The sequence below is a fragment of the Pristis pectinata genome, chromosome 1 (assembly GCF_009764475.1).
Source record: "Pristis pectinata isolate sPriPec2 chromosome 1, sPriPec2.1.pri, whole genome shotgun sequence".
Classification (NCBI taxonomy): domain Eukaryota; kingdom Metazoa; phylum Chordata; class Chondrichthyes; order Rhinopristiformes; family Pristidae; genus Pristis; species Pristis pectinata.
The window spans coordinates 97,916,766-97,936,226 of NC_067405.1; the positions used below are offsets into that span (position 1 = coordinate 97,916,766).

General features: G+C 38.9%; 1 protein-coding gene and 1 non-coding gene across 3 annotated transcripts in view; both read left to right on the top strand.

The window, feature by feature from the left end:
• Positions 1-19,461, top strand: part of LOC127568274 (gephyrin) — a 416,570-nt gene that overhangs the window by 364,952 nt on the left and 32,157 nt on the right. The window lies entirely within an intron of this gene.
• LOC127578953 (U6 spliceosomal RNA) lies at positions 6,212-6,313 on the top strand. The gene has a single exon (XR_007957603.1). It is a non-coding gene; the product is annotated as a U6 spliceosomal RNA (small nuclear RNA).

The window sequence follows — 19,461 nt, forward strand, 5'->3', positions numbered from 1 at the left end:
GCTTCATCTCTGCACTATGTCCACTTGAAAGTCCCTCTTTGGTGTGCTTATGCATAAGTTAGCACCACATTAAATTTGCTGCTTAGGCACAGCACTCTATGATATGTTTATAACTTGCTCTGCTCTGTCTTACATTCTACCATTTTGCCTATACAGTTTGACATTCTTGTGTCTTTGTCAATTTTTGCTTAGCTTTAATTTGGCATGTTCAATGCTGAGTTAACTAAGGATCTTGGGACTCTCACCTACAAACGATTAATATTAATGGAGTATGTGCTCCATCCACTGTGGAATCTGTTGCAGTAATTTTCATTTTCTAATTTTCTCACCACATCTTTTTAATTCATTTTTCTGGATCTGCGTATTTCTGCAAAGGCCAGCATTTATCTAACTCATTCTGTGTTCTCTAGATTATCTTCTTCAATGTAACATCAACACCAAACTGTGATTTAAAATTGACTTTTATTGAATCAATGTCATTAGTATTAATGAAAAACAGTGATGGTTATAATACCAAGCCCTGGTACACCCTAATTAGTACTTGAATCTAAGGGGTTAAACAGGGTCAAACAGCATTTTCCCTTCTGAACCTATATTGACTTTTGTTTACTAGGTTTTTATTGTACAGGTAAATCTCAGGTTTACTCTGGATAATTCATTTTGTTATTTTACATTGAATAGAAGTGAAGCTAAAAGGTCTGTATTTGCCACTGTCCATTTTGTCACCCATTTTATCAAATGGGCTTCACAGTTGAATTTGGAACAATCTGCTGATCCATCTCTAATAATTCCCTCATTTATTGTTGGTGTAATGTATCTGAGGTGAACTCTGAATTGTGCTTTTTGTGGAGGGCAAGAATCATTCACACAAGTCATTCTTCGGTCAAACAGAAATGTATTGACTGGATTGATCATTCTTCTGCAGGGGCAGAGGGGTCCAATCACCTTACAGATGTGATCCACACATGCTCCCTGATTTTGCAATGCTTGACATTTTTATACATATTTTGGAGACGAAATACAACAATCCTACCAAACCAAACAATTCATCATCTCTTAACAAATCAAAAGCAAGAAGCTGTATAGACAGCCACTTTTGACATGACTTTCCCTGTGTGACTATCGTGTCCTTTGGAAACCCCTACCTCCGGTCTATATCCAATACATAACAAGGCAATCCTTTGATTCAATACTTGATTGTTAACCACTGCTTTCAGAGCCATTTGTATCAATACAGCTGGTAGAGCTGCTGCCTCACAGCTCCAGCGATCCAGTTTCAATCCTGACCGCTACTGCTGTCTGTGCAGAGTTTGCACGTTCTCCCAGTGACCGCATGGGTTTTCTCCAGTTTCCTCCCTCATCCCAAAACTGTGAGGGTTGATAGGTTAGTAGTAAATTGCCACTAGTGTAGAGATAAGTGGTAGAATCTGGGGGTAGTTGATAAGAATGTGGGCAGAATAAAATGGGTTAAAGTAGGATTTGTGTAAAAATGGATGTTTGATTGTCAGCGCAGACTCATTGGGGCGAAGGCCCTGTTTCCATGCAGTATCTCACAGACCTGTCATTCCTGGCCACCTGTGGCAACCACCTGTGTTGATGGAGTTGTCAGCTACATACATTTCTGCAGAGATTATTTGTTTTGGGCTTATGCCTGCAATGGCTAGGCTTCTCCAGAAAAAGCCCACATTCATATAGGTGTCTTTATCCTGGAAAAAGACCCATGAATTCAAAGCCTGAAAAAACATGGCATATACTATTGATTCCATGAATGTCAATCAGTTCTTCACCTGTGTCTCCTTGTGTGTCCAGGTACCTTAGTGCCAAAGAATGGTACAAAGTATTCCTACAAAGAATAATGCAATGCAGTGAAGTTCAATGAAGAGCAGTTAACTGCTGGGGAACATTCCAATGGACTGTTTAATCTTAACTTGTACTGCCTTCTAGCTCAACCATACAAATCAAGTCTAACTTTCGTGGGCCAGAAATAAACTTTTATTATTTTTTTTAACATTATGGTATGCAGGCTAATCTTGCGCACTATTTTCCCCATGACCTGATCTCCCACTGTACTGCTGGAGTTCCAATAACTTCTACTTGCATCAATAGATACAGAATTCAGGAACATCAAACAAGGGTGTTTACTTCATTCTAATAATAGCAAGGGATTCCCTATAGCAACAACAAAAGGAACAGAAATATATTTTCAAGTCAGAATGGCATGTGAATTGGAGAGGAACCTGCAGGTGATGTTCCCAGTGTTCCTGCTGATTCTTCCTTCTTGATGGTAAATATGTGTTTTGGAAATGCTGCCAGACTTGCCACTTATTAGTCCATACCTGAATGTTGTCGTGATCTTGGTTATCGAGACGTGAGACATTTCATTTGTTGAGGAGCTGTAAATGGAAGTGAACATTTGTACAAACATCAGTAAATATGCCCACTTCTGACCTTTTATGGAAGAAAGTCACTGATGAAGCAGGCTACAGTTCACTGCCCTTGGGAACTCCTGCAATGATATCTTGGGTGTGGGATGATTGACGACCACAGCCATCTTCTTTTGTGTGAAGTATGACTCTCACCACTGGAATGTTTTCCTTTCCTTGCCCCATTAATTTCAGTTTTACCCAGGGCTCCTTCATGCCACACTCAGCCAAATGTTGCCTTCATGTGATGAGTTGTCACTCTCACCTGCTGGAATTTCAGCTCTTTGGTCCATCACTGTGATGAGGTCTGGAGCCAAGTGATCCCAGCAAAACACAAACTGGGCGTTATTGAGTAGATTAATACATTGTGGATGACACCTTGTATCACTTTGCTGGTGATTGAAGATAGACTGATGAGGTGATACTTAGCCCCATTGGGTTTGTTCTCCTTTTGTGAGTAGGGCATACCTGGGCAGTATTCCACATGTTTATGTAGATATTTCTATACTGGAACAGCTGGGCGAGAAGTACAACCAGTTCTGGAAAGCAGGTCTGCAGTACCACAGCTGTGATGTTGTCTGGTCCTACAGCCTTTGCTGTTTCCAGTGTTTTTAACTGTTCCTTGATATCACATCAAGTGAATCGAAATTGGCAAAAACCTGGCTTCTCCAATGGTAGGGATCTCAGGAGGAAGCAGAGATGCATCATCTATTCTGCAGTTCTGGCTAAACGTGGTTGAACTTGTTTAGCCTTGTCTTTAGTACTAACATAGCAAAGCCCTGCTGTGGTTTAGGATGAAGGTGTTCCTGGAGCTTCTGCTCCCATTGGCTGTCCACTGTTACTCATGACTGGATGTGGTAGGACTGCAAATCTATGCACTGATGTGAGAACACAGTTTTGCCTTTTACATCTGTTTTGTTGTTTAACACGAGGTCCTGTTTTGCAGCTTCACTAAGTTGACGCTTAATTTATATGTATGCCTCGCACTGCACCGAGTATACTTTTCTATGCTCCTTATTGAACCAGGCTTTATTCCCCTGCCTTAATTTTAATGGTAGGGTGAGGGATATGCCAAGACAAGGAGGTGACAGATTGTGATGGCTGACATTTCTGCTGCTGATAGTCCACACTGCCTCATGGATACCCCTGTGGCAAAATTGTGGGGTTACACAACACAATGGAAGGTGTCCTTGATATGAAGATGGGACTGTGTCTCCACAGTGACTGTGCAGTAGTCAGCTTTACCAGCATTCTCATAGAGAGATAGATCTGCCAAAGGAAAATTAGTCAGGTTTATCCTTCTTTCATTGGTTCACTCGCCACTTACCACGTACCCAGTCGAGCAACTATACTCTTCAGAAATTGGCCAGCTCAATTAGTATGTAGAATGATCCACAGGTGTGAGGTTCTGATTATTGTGGATGCATTCTGCAAATAATTTCAGATTGAAAATCAATCTTGCATTACAAATAAGAGGAACTGAATACTGTAAAGTTGTACTGAATTTATTGCAACTGCTTGTTTCTACATTTAAAATATCTGTAAACCTTTGATCAACAATTATGCTCAAGAAAACATAATTATACTTATCCCCAAATACTGGAAAATATACAGGAAAATATACTGAAAATAATGCTAAAGGCTCAAATCTTTCCAGTGTACATAGTTCAAGAGCCTGAAAGAAAATAAATTGCATGCCTTTGGCAATTATGCTTCAGCATTAATTTCCAAATCAATTGCTGCTGCAAACAGTTACAGCTTCCTTTGCCCTGGAGTTGAAATGATTGAATGCTGGATGCATCTCCAATTAATGTTATGATAACCCATTACAGTATTTAAGTGTCTCTTATTTGATCATTGGTTTATGTAACTAATACAGTTCTAAAATTCACAGTCATTGCCCAGAATGGTGAAGCTTTAGGCTGATATCTTTGCCATTTAAACATCCCTACACAAAATTTGAGCCACAGCCTGGTTCCCACCTCATGACATTGAACAGTTAGTCTTTCAATAATGAGTCTGTGTATTCCTCAAATATCATCTATGAGGAAAACGTTTCATTTGGGCACAAGGAATAAGATATTGATCCTTGCACTGATCTTTGGGATAAATCATAGTTTCTGAAGATTTCATCACTTTTGGAGACAAAGCCACATTCATTAAGAACAGAAGGAATGTTTCAGTCATTTTTGTTGATCCATTTTCTCCAAGTTGGATATTAAATGCCATCTTCTCGTATTCAAATACGGTGTGGTTTTCCATCAGATGTCAATGCACTGTGCCGACCAGTTATCATTCTCCAATAAACTAATAGTTTGCTTTTCATCCCATTCAGTTTTGGGTCATCTCTTCTTTCAGTGAGATCAAGAGTATGATCAAAAACTGAAAAGTTCCAATTATTCATTGTAACTTTAAGAAGAAATCCAAAATATGTTAAATTTTTGTTTTGTTTGAAATTATAGCTGTTATCAGGAAAGGATTGCATGTCAGTATAATTCAGTGAACATCATGAGCAGTGCCATATATCATTCGTTTGCTACCATTGCTACTTCAATGCAAAGTAGCAATTTTATGCACATTTTGTCTCTAGAAAAATCTATCCTTCACGCTGTGAAATCAATCTTTAACAAATTGCAAAATGAGGAAATATGTGGCTTTCAAGTCATTTTCTGGTTTTGGAAATCACAGGCATAACTCAATTACATGAAAAGAGGATAAGGAAGAAAGAAATAGAATGATATATTCAGATGAATATATAGATACAAGGCAGGAAGATGCTTGTATGGATCATAGACTTATTGGATCTGATGGCCCGCTTTCCTGTAGAAAACTCATACATGTTAAATCCTTGAAGCTTATTTCAATTTCCTGCAGGTTTCTAATTTAGTAAGTGAGCCTTCTCTTACTTTTAAGAGTCTCCATTTCCAAAACTCTAATTCTAATACTTGTCTTTATTGACTATACATGCTATTCCTCTGAATATCAATGCCTTTTTGTCCAAATTTCACCTATTCAATTTTGCACATTTTTCCATTCCTCTGCATTTCACTGTTTTCAAACAAGCTCATGCATCATCTGCTTTTTCAAGAGCACTCACCTCCCTCTCATTTACATCTTTTATTGATTTAAAAAGTCTTCTTTTTACTCTTTTCAACCTTCATCCTGTCACTTCAGCATTAGTCCTGTCCTGTCATGTGCTGGATAAATGCATTGACCTAGAGACTCTCAGAATGTGTATTCTCTTCTGCAGTTTCTAAATTACATGAAGCAGGTGAAACGATGATCTTGAATGAAATGTCACTGCCTTCCGATTTCTGCCTTTTAGTTGCACATTTATATTAAGTTAATTTTTTACATCCTTTAATAATCCCTCCTGCCTTTAGCCACTTGGTGGCCCCTCTCTTTGCCTTCAGCACTCAATTGTTGGCTGTGAATACGTCCTACCCCCAACCACTCCCCCTATCGTGTCCACTCACCCCAACTTGTTAGCTGGTTCACTCTTCACTTCACAACCTTGGCAACCCATTCTGTGCAGTGTATAGTCCACCATTGACATTACATGACTTTATATGTAATCAGTTGATTTTAATACAAAGTTTTTTTCCTCCAAAATAGGCGACATTCATATTTTTTAAATTTGTTAATTATAACAGAGTTTCATGATTCTCAATCCCAGTAGAAACTGAGATGAAGCCATATTGAGAAGTTTCCTTTATTCCCTTCATCCTATTATGCCCCTAGTTACCTGGCCATATGGTTCATATTTTAGAGATGAATGGAAAGGAAGGGTGCTTCGCAGCACATATACTAAAATTGGAACTATACAGAGAAGATTAGCATGGCCCCTGTGCAAGGATGACACGCAAATTCGTGAAGCGTTCCATATTTTTTTATGGGCAGGCACGGTGGTGTAGCAGTTAGCATAATGCTATTACAGCCCCAGCGACCCAGGTTCAATTCCCGCCGCTGCCTGTAAGGAGTTTGAACATTCTCCCTGTGACTGCATGGGTTTCCTCCACATTCCAAAGATGTACAGGTTAGGAAGTTGTGGGCACGCTATGTTGGCGCCAGAAGCATGGCAACACTTGCGGGCTGCCCCCAGGACATTCTATGCCAAGATTGCATTTCACTGTGTGTTTCAATGTACATGGTGACTAATAAAGATCTTATCTTAAATAGAGAGCAAAGGGGAAATTCCCAGAAGACTCACCCTCTAATTTTCCTAGCTCCCTCATACCTTTTGATTTTCTTAAATCTCTATATACTCCCTCATTTACGCCTAAACTCATCTTTCTTTCTGTCTACTCATCCTTGCTTTCCCTTTTCCTAATGATTTTACTTAGGAAACCTTTATTCAATGTTGTAGAAAAATTACTATAAGTATGTAAATTGAAATAAACTATAACTTAACTGATGGAAAATAATGAATTTTATTGAATGTAAAGGAAGACTTAACCTGTGTTTTATCCAAGAATTAGAGTTTAGGGTTCATCTCAATGTCAACTTGCATTGGAAGGACAGGAAGAAAAATGAAGTTTAGCAGTCTATCCATTACATTATGAAATGCCAGAAAAGAGATCTTATTCTCAGAGCAGCCAAAATCTGACAGATACAGATTTGAGGTAATTGAGAGTGTTGGATGAAAATGTTTTCAACCAAAGAATGGTAAGGATCCTAAACTCACAAATGAAAGGTTGGTGAGGCAGAAACCTTCAACACTCCCTGGAAGAACACTGTAGTGCCTAAAAGCCAAGAGCTGAGAGGTGGGAATAGCTTAAAAAGCTGCCTTTTTTTTCCCCAGCATGGGCATAATTGACTGAATGTGCTGTCAATTTCTGATTCTATCGTAAAAATATTATGCTGTAAAAGCAATACCAGGCGTTACAACCAGGAATGACACATTTATGACAAACTTTGTGGCTCTAATTTTTTTAAATACTTCATTTAGCATAGTGGGGAAAAAATGTTCTTGTAAGCTAAATTTTGGCTATAAGTTCCTTTAGTTTTAAGTATTTAAATTCAGTTTTTGTCAATAGTGCCAAGTCAGAATTAACTGTGATTTTTATGATTTTTTTTATTTATCAGTTCTTTTTGTTCTTGTGAGTGGAAGCCATTATGGCAGTCACATTGTTGATTGCACATGGTGGAAATAGTCAATTTTTAAAGTTGCAGTATGGTGTAACTAATGAGGTATGACGTAAAGCATTGAGGTTTGATAAACTGTTAAAGTCCCATATTTCTATTTGTTACTGACAAATCACAAACAAATAATTTTGTAGGCATAACTTCAATGTAGTCATATTTAATTATATGCACAATTATTGAAAAGTTTTGGATTGAATTTTGCATTCAAGATAGCAATGTGCTAACAGTGGCTCCTTGTTTTTAAAGTGTTTATTAGACAGCAGCTTCCTATAACTGTATTTGCACAGGTAAATGTGTAAGTAAGAAGTTGGGTGTCTGTGCCTGCCCTGTTCCTTGAGGGGGGGAAGCTGTACGATTATCATGTTACACTGCTAATGTTACCACTTAAAGACATAGAAAACCATGTACTTAATTGATATATACCCATGTACCTCAACAGAAAAAGTTAGGGTTGTTCCATTATAGCTTAAGGAACAATGTATTGGCTTAATATATCTCGATTACTGCCAAATAATCAAGTGTTATTCAGATTTCAAAAACTGTAATTTTTTTTTGCTTTTTCTTCACACACTTCCTCAATCAATCTGTTCCTTCTTTTGCATTTTCATCTTTCTTTCTGTACTTAATTTGACATTCAGTTCACTACTTTAATTGACGCTTTCTCATTCAGACTGCGCTGGTCAGTCCTCAGCCCTTCAATCTAATTGGTTCAGGAATATGCAGTTACTTTCCCAGTTCTCACAGGTCCCAGGTATCTTGTAGAGGCTATTACACATTTTCAATGAATGGCTGACTGGAAAGTCAATGGGCAAGTGCAAATGTAATTAATCCCATTCATCATTGACTGCAAAATCCTGGCCCTTGTGTTTGAAGTTTGCAGCAGAAGGAGTGAATGCCTTGAAAATAATTTACCTTAAACCATCTTTAATTGAACTGGTACCAAAATGCAACAATACAATCCTATTTAGAACAGGATATCCCAAATGCAAAGTAAAAGAACTATGGTTGGATATTTTTGCACCTATTTACTGTTCTGTGAAAATTAGCAGTCTAAACAATAAATTGATTTAATACCAGTTAACAGATTCTGTTGAAAATTTGATATTGTACAACACTATGTACTTCACATCAAAAGATTTAAAACAGACACCATTTTTTCCAGGGTGAGATAAAATTGCCAATAGGTCACTGCATTCTGCTTTCCTGCAGAATTCATCACTGGAACTCTGCACTTAGACTCACCATAGCAATAATACCATTCTCAAAACCCAAAGTCAGGCACTTGCTCTTTAAAATTGTCCCTTTAAAATTGCAAACTCTCTCAGCTATGATATCCATCCTACCCATCAAATGATTTAAAACAACTGAGGAAAGTTGAGAATAACAGCATCTCAGCTGTTAAATTTGGCAGTCAGCAAAGCAGTTTGATTATTTAGTCAAGCATTTCCACCAACTGCTGGTCTAATTGCTTGTTTAGATCAAGAACGCTGTTGTGATCTTGATCTGAGTGCTAACAGGCTGCACAGCTTGAACTATTTCACAAACTCCTTCAATATGTGCTGGAACTATCAAAAATCCTAGATGGCTTCCAGCACCTGAAAAGGAATCCATCTTATGCCACTCCCAGCGTCGATATCCAAAGGTATTGTCCACAGTAGGTTTAGCTTATCAAGTGAAAATGTATACAGAAACCTTTCTTCCTGCCATTTGATGGAGGGATGAGAGCAGTTTCAGTGTTAGACTAGCCGTTTATAATAAGAGGTTTCATTAGATAACTTTTGGAAATCTACATAAATTACAAAAATATACAGCTAGTACTAATGTATAACACTAAACAGAAATTTATTTTATCAATTCATGTTATGCATTAACATCAAGCTTTTTTTAAGCACACAGTTGAATTAAGTACAAACCCTGTCCTTTTGGTCAAAAATAATACCAAGGTAGAAAGAAACCAACTATTTCAAATTTGGGTTGAATTGTTTTTTTAAAACTTATCCACAACTCAAGAAATTCATTTGAATTTAGAATAGAGTATCTGAAGCAGAGTCCATAATGGTTTTCACTTTTCCTCCACAAACATGTTAAACAAATACAAATTAATCCATGAAAGAAATTATCAGATATAATGAATTAAACATGATTGATGTGTTTGAATTTTGGAAACTGAAGAGGCAGCAAGCAGGAAAGAATTAAAGCAATTATCATTAAATAGTTTTCAGAGTGTGGCATGATTTTTATAAATCAGGTTAACATGGCTAAACTTTATATGTATTTCTTCCAAGGCAATAAAGGATCATAAGAATATGAAATTAAATGCTCAATGGTTTAACTGTTTGGAGAGTGGGAGAATTTGGTATTGTTGAAATGAAAATATTTCAACATGATCCTTTTATTAATTATACATATTATAAATTGCAAGCATTTTGGATTTTCTTCTCTGTACCATCATTGGTGAGAGAAAATATTTGGACATATTTCATAACTGTATTGGTTTAAATATCAATATTTTGTTGAGATCTGTGATGTATCATTTTAGAATCAGAATCAGATTTATTATCACTGACATATGTCATGAAATTTGTTGTTTTGCGGCAGCAGTACAGTGCAAGACAAAAATTACTACGAGTTACAAAAATAAATAAACAGTGCAAAAGAATGATAACGAGGTTGGGTTCATGGGCCGTTCAGAAATCTGATGGCAGAGGGGAAGAAGCTGTTCCTAAAACATTGAGTGTGGGTCTTCAGGCTCCTGTACCTCCTCCCCGTTGGTGGTAACGTGAAGAGGTCGTTTCCCGGATGGTGAGGGTCCTTAATGATGGATGCTGTCTTCTTGAGGCACTGCCTCTTGAAGATGTCCTCGACGTCGGGAAGGGTTGTGCTCGTGATGGAGCTGGCTGAGCCTACAACTCAATGCAGCCTCTTTCGATCTTGCACATTGGAGCCTCCATACCAGGCGGTGATGCACCAGTCAGAATGTTCTCCTGTATATCTGTAGAAATTTACAAGAGTCTTTGGTCACATACCAAATCTCCTCAAACTCCTAATGAAGTAGAGCCACTGGCATGCCTTCTTCTTGATTGCATCAATGTGTTAGGCCCAAGATAGAGCTTCTGAGATGTTGACACCCAGGAACTTGAAGCTGCTCACCCTTTTCACCGTTGACCCCTCAATGAGGACTGATGTGTGCTTTCCTGACTTCCCCTTCCTGAAGACCTTAATAAATTCCTTAGTGTTGCTGACGTTGAGTGTGAGATTGTTGTTGTGACACCACTCATCCAACCAATCTATCTGACTCCTGTACACCTCTTCATTGCCATCTGAGATTCTGCTAACAACAGTGGTGTCATTGGCGAATTTATAGATGCAGTTTGAGCTATGCCTAGCCACACAGACGTGAGTGTAGAGAGAGTAGAGCAATGGGCTAAGCACATCCTTGAGGTGCACCTGCGTTGATTGTCAGCGAGAAGGAAATGTTATTACCGATCCACACTGACTGTGGTCTCCTGATAAGTTGAGGATCCTGTTGCAGGTGGAGGTACAGAGGCCCAGGTTTTGAAACTTGTTGATTAGTATTGGTATTGGTTTATTGTACTACATCAATGCACTCTGTACTACCTCAATGCACTCTGTACTAACCCAATGTAACTGCACTGTGTAATGAATTGATCTGTATGATCAGTATGCAAGACAAGTTTTTCACCGTACCTCGGTACAAGTGACAATAATAAACCAATACCAATAGTACTGAGGGGATGATGGTGTTGAACACCAAGCTGTAATCGATAAACAGCAGCCTGCCTTATGTTTTGCTGTTGTCTAGGTGCTCCAAATCCGAGTGTAGAGCCAGTGAGGTTGCGTCTGCTGGAGACTTGTTGTGGCGACACGCAAATTGCAGTGAGTCTAGGTCCTTGTTCAGGCAGGAGTTAATTCTAGCCATGACCAACCTCTCAAAGCACTTCATCGCAGTAGATCTCTACAAAGTTATCAACGATTTAATCCAAGATCTATAGTTTGTTTCATTAGTGAAGTAACCTTAGAAATTGAAATATTCTTTGGAGCTTCAGTTGTCAACACACCACATTTAATATTTGTTTGCCTCTGCTACAGTGTATAATATTTTATAATAGAGATGGCAAGATTACCTGTGGCACTGTTCATCGTTAAGATGGGTTTTGCAATGTTGTACATTAGATATGGTGCACATTTTAGCAAAAGAATTTCAGATTTATGAAAAATCTAGTGAAATGGTCTTCTTTGACATCTGGAAGATAGATTATATTATCCTTACCCATGCAATTGATACATAAATTTCCATGATTTACCACTTTCAATCTTAGCAACCATTGCTCTCATCATTTGTCTTTGCCTTGTCTTCTTCATTTTTAGCTTCTCTCCTCAGAATAAACATGAACTTTTTATAACAGTACCTCAGAAAAATTCTAAAATTATTGGAATAACTGAGGAAGTGAGACATGTCTATTCTGCACTGAAGTTTTTAAAAGGCTTCTTAACAAATTTTGAGCTCAAAAGTTAAGTGGTGCTTTGCATGAGGAAAATAAGACTTAATGTGCCAAAATGCACTTAGCCTTTGCCAACAAGATCATTTTCTTGGGTCAATGTGTTCCTGACTTCTGCACCTGCTTACCCTATTTCCTGCTCTGCCAATGGACGCACCGCACCGAGTCCAGGCTCAGACGTGCTGAACTGGGGCTGGATACACTTTCTATTCTGCCCACCCAGCCCCAGTTTTAGTCCAGGTGTGGCTGATGTATGTCACCCAAGCCCCATTATTTGAATGGTGTCCCCAGCTGGATGGAAGGATGAGTGAAGATGATTGTTCTGTTTTTTTTTCATTAACATTAACTCATTAACTTAATTTAGAAAAGTTGAAAGTTTTCAATACATTTATCGTCGATTAATTTTCATTTTTAAAGCAGGTTAATTCTTTTTAAATTTCAACTGTTTTTTAGTGTTCCTTTTTATCGTAGATATTTAGAAACAGTTGAAAAGTCTGTTGACACCACAAGCTGTTAAAAGGCTATCAAGGTTGTCAATGAAGGGTACTTGGAATCACGGCAGCGAGGGCTAGAGCTCGATTAGACCCTTGAGGCCACAACTAATTAATCAGGAGCCAAACATGAGGCATGGGCAAGTCAGGCGTGATTCAAACCAGCTAAACTGGGAAATATTTAAAATATTTAATACTTCTGTAATAGTTTAAATATTCATAGTCAAACTGATTTGAAGATTGTTTTGATAAATAAACACAAATTTTGTTAGTGTGTTAAAAGATATGTTTGCTGGCAGTTCCCCAGGAAGAGCTTGGGTCAGCTTGGACTTCCACATATGTTCGGGCAAGCCTGGCAATCTGAGATGAGCTGGAGGTCAGTTTGCTGGTCCACCTCACCTCCTGTTCCTCCACTGGACCAGCTGTAGAACTCAGCAGTGGAGCACTGATGAGCTGGAGATCCTGTGTTCAATTGTATGGTATCTATACAAACTGCTAAGAGAGGAAAGAGTTATTCCATTTTCTTTGATGTTTTTAATTATTTATTAACATTTTACAGTGTTTTTAATTACATTTATTTTAATTTTTTTTAATTCAGTTTTATTTCAATTATTAATCTATTTGGATAAAATTTTAAACGTCGCTGGCTATTAGGGCTTTTTAAAACAGTTCAAAAGCCTTTGACATTGGTGAGCAGGCAGAACATTCTGGGAATAGGACAGATTGTAAGAAAAATTAATCCAAGCCTCGAACCAAAGGTCTTTGCTACCCAAAGAAGCGAAAGCTATTTGTATTACTTTCATTGTGCTTGTGCTAGATTGATGTATATTTTTATGTTCGTCAGAAAACCTGACTTGCTTTACAAAGTTAGTCAGATTTATGTCCTGAATGTTTGAATTCGTGGGATGAAAAAATTAGAGTTTTATTTTAAACAAAAAAGTTGATATTCTTGTTTTCTTAAGTGGTTTTATTACGTATTAGTAGAGTTTGTTGTCATATGCCCAAGTATAGTGAGTTACAGGTACAATGAAAAGCTTGCTTGCTGCAGCATCACTGGCACGTAGATTCAGAACATGTAATCTATTTTTTTTACAAATACGAAAATTGAGCTAATCATCTGCAGAAAATTCGCTTGGATGAAAGTTTGACGGACAAGCAGTGGACATACAGTAAACATATATTGCCAAGAGTTTCTCGTGGTACTTCCTCAGTAGAACTTGTTTCAGCTCTCCAATTCTCACTGAAATTCAATCACATCCTTACCTGTTATCCTCATAAAACACCCAAGCTGTCTCATCCTACTTTTGTTCCCCTTCATATGGCCTCCATCTTCACTCCCGGGATTCCTATTTGAGCAATTAATGGCAATTAGTGATTTTACACCAGTAGTCATGGTAACATGTTGGTACCAACGACATAGGTAGAAAGAGGGATGAGGTCCTGAAAAGTGAGTTTAGGGTGCTAGGCAGAAGGCTGAAGAACAGGACCACAAAGGTTGTAATCTCGGGTTTACTGCCTGTGCCAAGCGACAGTGAGTTTCGAATAGAATGAGGTGGAGGATAAATGCGTGGCTGAGGGATTGGAGCAGGGGGGCAGGGATTCAGATTTCTGGATCATTGGGACCTCTTTGGAACAGGTGTGACCTGTACAAAAGGACGGGTTGCACTTGAATCCCAGGGGGACCAATATCCTGACGAGGAGGTTTGCTAAGGCTACTGGGGAGAATTTAAACTAGAATTGTTGGGGGGTGGGAACCAAATTGAAGAGACTGGGGAAGAGGCAATTGGCTCTCAAATAGAGAAAGCTGTAGACAGTGTGAGAGGGAGGATAGGCAGGTGATAGAGAAGGGACGTGCTCAGACAGGTTTGAGATGTGTCTATTTTAACGCAAGGAGTATTGTGAACAAAGTGGATGAGCTTAGAGCGTGGATCAGCACTTGGAGCTATGAGGTGGTAGCCATTACAGAGACTTGGATGGCTCAGGGACAGGAATGGTTACTTCAAGTGCTGAGTTTTAGATGTTTCAGAAGGACAGGGAGGGAAGCAAAAGAGGTGGGGGTGTGGCACTTGATCAGAGATAGTGTCACAGCTGCAGAAAAGGTGGACGTCATGGAGAGACTGTCTACGGAGTCTCTGTGGATGGAGGTTAGGAACAGGAAGGGGTCAATAACTTCACTGGGTGTTTTTCATAGGCTGCCCAATGGTAACAGGGATATCAAGGAGCAGATAGGGAAGCAGATCCTGGAAAGGTGTGATAATAACAGAGTTGTTGTGATGGGAGATTTTAATTTTCCAAATATTGATTGGCATCTTCCTAGAGCAAGGGTTTAGATGGGGTGGAGTTTGTTAGGTGTGTTCAGGAAGGTTTCTTGACACAATATGTAGATAAGCCTACAAGAGGAGAGGCTGTGCTTGATTTGGTATTGGGAAATGAAACTAGTCAGGTGTCAGATCTCTCAGTGGGAGAGCATTTTGGAAATAGTGATCATAATTCTATCTCCTTTACAATAGCATTGGAGAGAGACAGGAACAGACAAGTTAGAAAAGCGTTTAATTGGAGTAAGGGGAATTATGAGGCTCTCAGGCAGGAAATTGGAAGCTTAAATTGAGAACAGATGTTCTCAGGGAAAAGTAGGGATGAAATGTGGCAAATGTTCAGCGGATATTTGGGTGGAGTTCTGCATAGGTACGTTCCAATGAGACAGGGAAGTTATGATAGGGTACAGGAACCGTGGTGTACAAAGGCTGTAATAAATCTAGTCAAGAAGAAAAGAAAAGCTTACAAAAGGTACAGAGAGCTAGGTAGTGTTAGAGATCTGGAAGATTATAAGGCTAGCAGGAAGGAGCTTAAGAAGGAAATTAGGAGATCCAGAAGGGGCCATGAGAAGGCCTTGGTGGGCAGGATTAAGGAAAACCCCAAGGCATTTGACAAGTATGTGAAAAGGAAGAGGATAAGACGTGAAAGAATAGGACCAATCAAGTGTAACAGTGGGAAAGTGTGTATGGATCCGGAGGAAATAGCAGAGGTACTTAATGAATACTTTACTTCAGTATTCACTATGGAAGAGGATCTTGGTGATTGTAGTGGTGACTTGCAGCAGACTGAAAAGCTTGAGCATGTAGATATTAAGAAAGAGGATGTGCTGGAGCTTTTGGAAAGCATCAAGGTGGATAAGTTGCCAGGACCAGTTGAGATGTACCCCAGGCTACTGTGGGAGGCGAGGGAGGAGATTGCGGAGCCTCTGGCGATAATCTTTGCATCATCAATAGGGACGGGGGAGGTTCCGGAGGATTGGAGTGTTGCGGATGTTGTTCCTTTATTCAAGAAAGGGAGTAGAGATAGCCCAGGAAATTATAGACCAGTGAGTCTTACTTCAGTGGTTGTAAGTTGATGGAGAAGATCCTGAGAGGCAGGATTTATGAACATTTGGAGAGGTATAATATGATTAGGAATAGTCAGCATGGCTTTGTCAAGGGCAGGTCCTGCCTTACGAGACAGATGAATTTTTTGAGGATGTGACTAAACACATTGATGAAGGAAGAGCAGTAGATGTAGTGTATGTGGATTTCACCAAGGCATTTGATAAGGTACACCATGCAAGGCTTATTGAGAAAGTAAGGAGGCATGGGATCTAAGGGGACATTGCTTTGTGGATCCAGAACTGGCTTGCCCACAGAAGGCAAAGAGTGGTCATATTCTGCATGGAGGACAGTGACCAGTGGTGTGCCTCAGGGATCTGTTCTGGGACCCTTACTCTTCGTGATTTTTATGAATGACCTGGATGAGGAAGTGGAGGGATGGGTTAGTAAGTTTGCTGATGACACAAAGGTTGAAGGTGTTGTGGATAATGTGGAGGGCAGTCAGAGGTTACAGTGGGACATAGATAGGATACAAAACTAGGCTGAGAAGTGGCAGATGGAGTTCAACCCAGATAAGTGTGAAGTGGTTCATTTTGGTAGGTCAAATATGATGGTAGAGTATAGTATTAATGGTAAGACTCTTGGCAGTGTGGAGGATCAGAGGGATCTTGGGGTCCGAGTCCATAGGACACTCAAAGCAGCTGCACAGGTTGACTCTGTGGTTAAGAAGGCATATGGTGTAGTGTCCTTCATCAATCGTGGAATGAATTTAGGAAATGAGAGGTAATGTTGCAGCTATATAGGACCCTGGTCAGACCCCACTTGGAGTACTGTGCTCAGTTCCGGTCACCTCACTGCAGGAAGGATGTGGAAGCCATAGAAAGGGTGCAGAAGAGATTTACAAGGATGTTGCCTGGATTGGGGAGCATGCCTTATGAAAACAGGTTGAGTGAACTCGGCCTTTTCTCCTTGGAGCGACGGAGGATGAGAGGTGACCTGATAGAGATGTATAAGATGATAAGAAGCATTGATCGTGTGGATAGTCGGAAGCTCTTTCCCAGGGCTGAAATGGTTGCCACAAGAGGACACAGGTTTAAGGTGCTGGGGAGTAGGTACAGAGGAGATGTCAGGGGTAAGTGTTTTACTCAGAGAGTGGTGAGTGCGTGGGATGAGCTGCAAGCAACAGTGGTGGAGGCGGATATGATAGGGTTGTTTATGAGAATTTTGGATAGGTACATGGAGCTTAGAAAAATAGAGGGCTATGGGTAAGCCTAGTAATTTCTAAGGTAGGGACATATTCGGCACAAATTTGTGGGCCGAAGGACCTGTATTATGCTGTAGGTTTTCTACGTTTCTGTATGTCCAATGTGATGTGCAGCCATATCTTAAGGCCCTTTAGAGAACCTCCAGATACTTGAGAGATATAATTGATTCACTAAGCATGACTGTGCCATAACATTTAAAAAAAGTTAGCTGCCTGGGGAACACAGCTCTGTGTATGCATCCAAAGATATATAAACCTTTCTTTGTCAGAGAAAAAATCTAAGATTATTGCTGGTTAAGGTTTTCTTACTGGTAGGGTTTGTTACTTAAAGTTGTGATTTATTACTTCTTTCCAAAAATTAAAACAATTTGTATTAATTGTGAGAAGCAGCCACAAGTATAAAGCTGCTGGCTGTGCATCAAAATTTATGTATTTATACATTCATAATATCCTTAGTCAAAATGTTCAAATGACAAAATTAAAGCCTTTTGGTCATTCTATAAGTGTATCCTGAAATGCATTCAGAGAATCTGGAAGGTGGAAATTGCATGGATGAAAATTTGTACTAATATAAATGATGCAATACATGACAAATGAATTCCTACCAATGGTGAGCTGTCCACGTACCTGCTGACTTATCTACTGAGTCCAATGTTACCTTAGTGGTAATTCTTCAACTAAGCCAGCTCCAATCTCAGTGAAAAGCAGTGTGCATTTCATCAAGTATGTGGAGGGAGCAAGGCTGCAGTGTAGATTGGGCAAAACAAGCCCCATACATTTTAAAAAAAGCTGTAAAAGCTTTGACAGCTGGTATTTTTCTAGCATTAAGAAAAATTCCAAAATAATTAACTCATTAAAAATTAACAGAACAAATTTTAATAAAGTTAAAATTTATAATTTAATTACTTAAGAACACAAAAAATCTAAACCATTCATCAAATCTTAATTCATCTACCTATTACTTTCCCTAGTCCTGCTCAGCCATTCCTCTCCATTGAAATCAATGGAGATGCTCTTCCCACTCCAAGTCCAACCTGGCACAGATTTAAAAACAGAAAATGATGGAAATATTCAGCAGGTCAGGGTGTATCTGAGGAAAGAGGAAACAGAATTAACGTAACCACAGATGCTGCCTAATGTGCTGAGTATCTTTAGCAATTTATGTTTTTATTTCAGATTTCCAGCATCTGCAGCTTTTTGCTTTATATTCACGGGCATAGGTTTTCCCGGCAGATTCCACAGTATAATTCCAGGGAATTGCAAACTCTTTCCATTTTTTGTTTGAACCCCAGTGGAGTCTAGCGCCAGAGCTTAGTCAGAATAACAGTGCAGAAGCACCAGCATTTCTCAGGAAAATGTTGCTCATTACATCCCTGTTCTAAATTCCCATCAGGAACACTTGTAGAATGGATACATATTTCACCAGGTGGCAGCAGATTCCAATTTTTAACTCAATGTGCAGGGAAAAAAATAGTCCCAAAAGACCATCTTCCTGAAACCACAAAAGTAACTGGTCTGATGCTTTGTTAACACACATTTGATGAAGGGGAGGAGGTGACTGTAATCCTTTACAGTCCAATGTATTTTCAGTTGAGACATTTCATGCCCCTTTGTGAAGATTCTTTGGGATCCTTTCACATTTACTTCTCTGCCTTTAATTATTGACCAACAATAAATATTGACTGTATGTTAGGTCTTGAACTCATCATAAGACTCATTCAGGCATAGTACTTACAGAATCATGCATACATTTCAGCAGATTTTGTATTAGGTCATCAGATTATTGTAGTCACTAAATTAACTATTGTCCTCACTCATTTCTCGGTTTAAGTTAAGAATTACAAGTAGTGCTGCCTTACCAGCTGGAAAACTAGAGATTTCAGCAGACACAAAAATCTTAAGGTTCAACGATAGAATTATTTAACTTTGCTTTTCAAAATAGTTTAACAAATAATTAAACATAAAACTAAAAGAGCACTGAGTTAATATTTAATTGAGTGAATATCAAGTTTTATTCTCTTGGTCTTCTGAGCTACATCATTTCAAAGTATGAGCAATGTATCCAATAAACAGGAATAATCTTTTAATTAATACTATTAGTTGATCCTTGTGAGCAAGTATTTTGCAAATGTCGGAGAGCCTCAACAATGAAGATGAGGATTGTTGGTAACAGAACATGTTGGAGAGGAAAAGACTGAGAACATAGTTTAAGTAGTGTGCCAAATTTTTGCATCTACTAGTTTCAGGCAAAAATGCAGA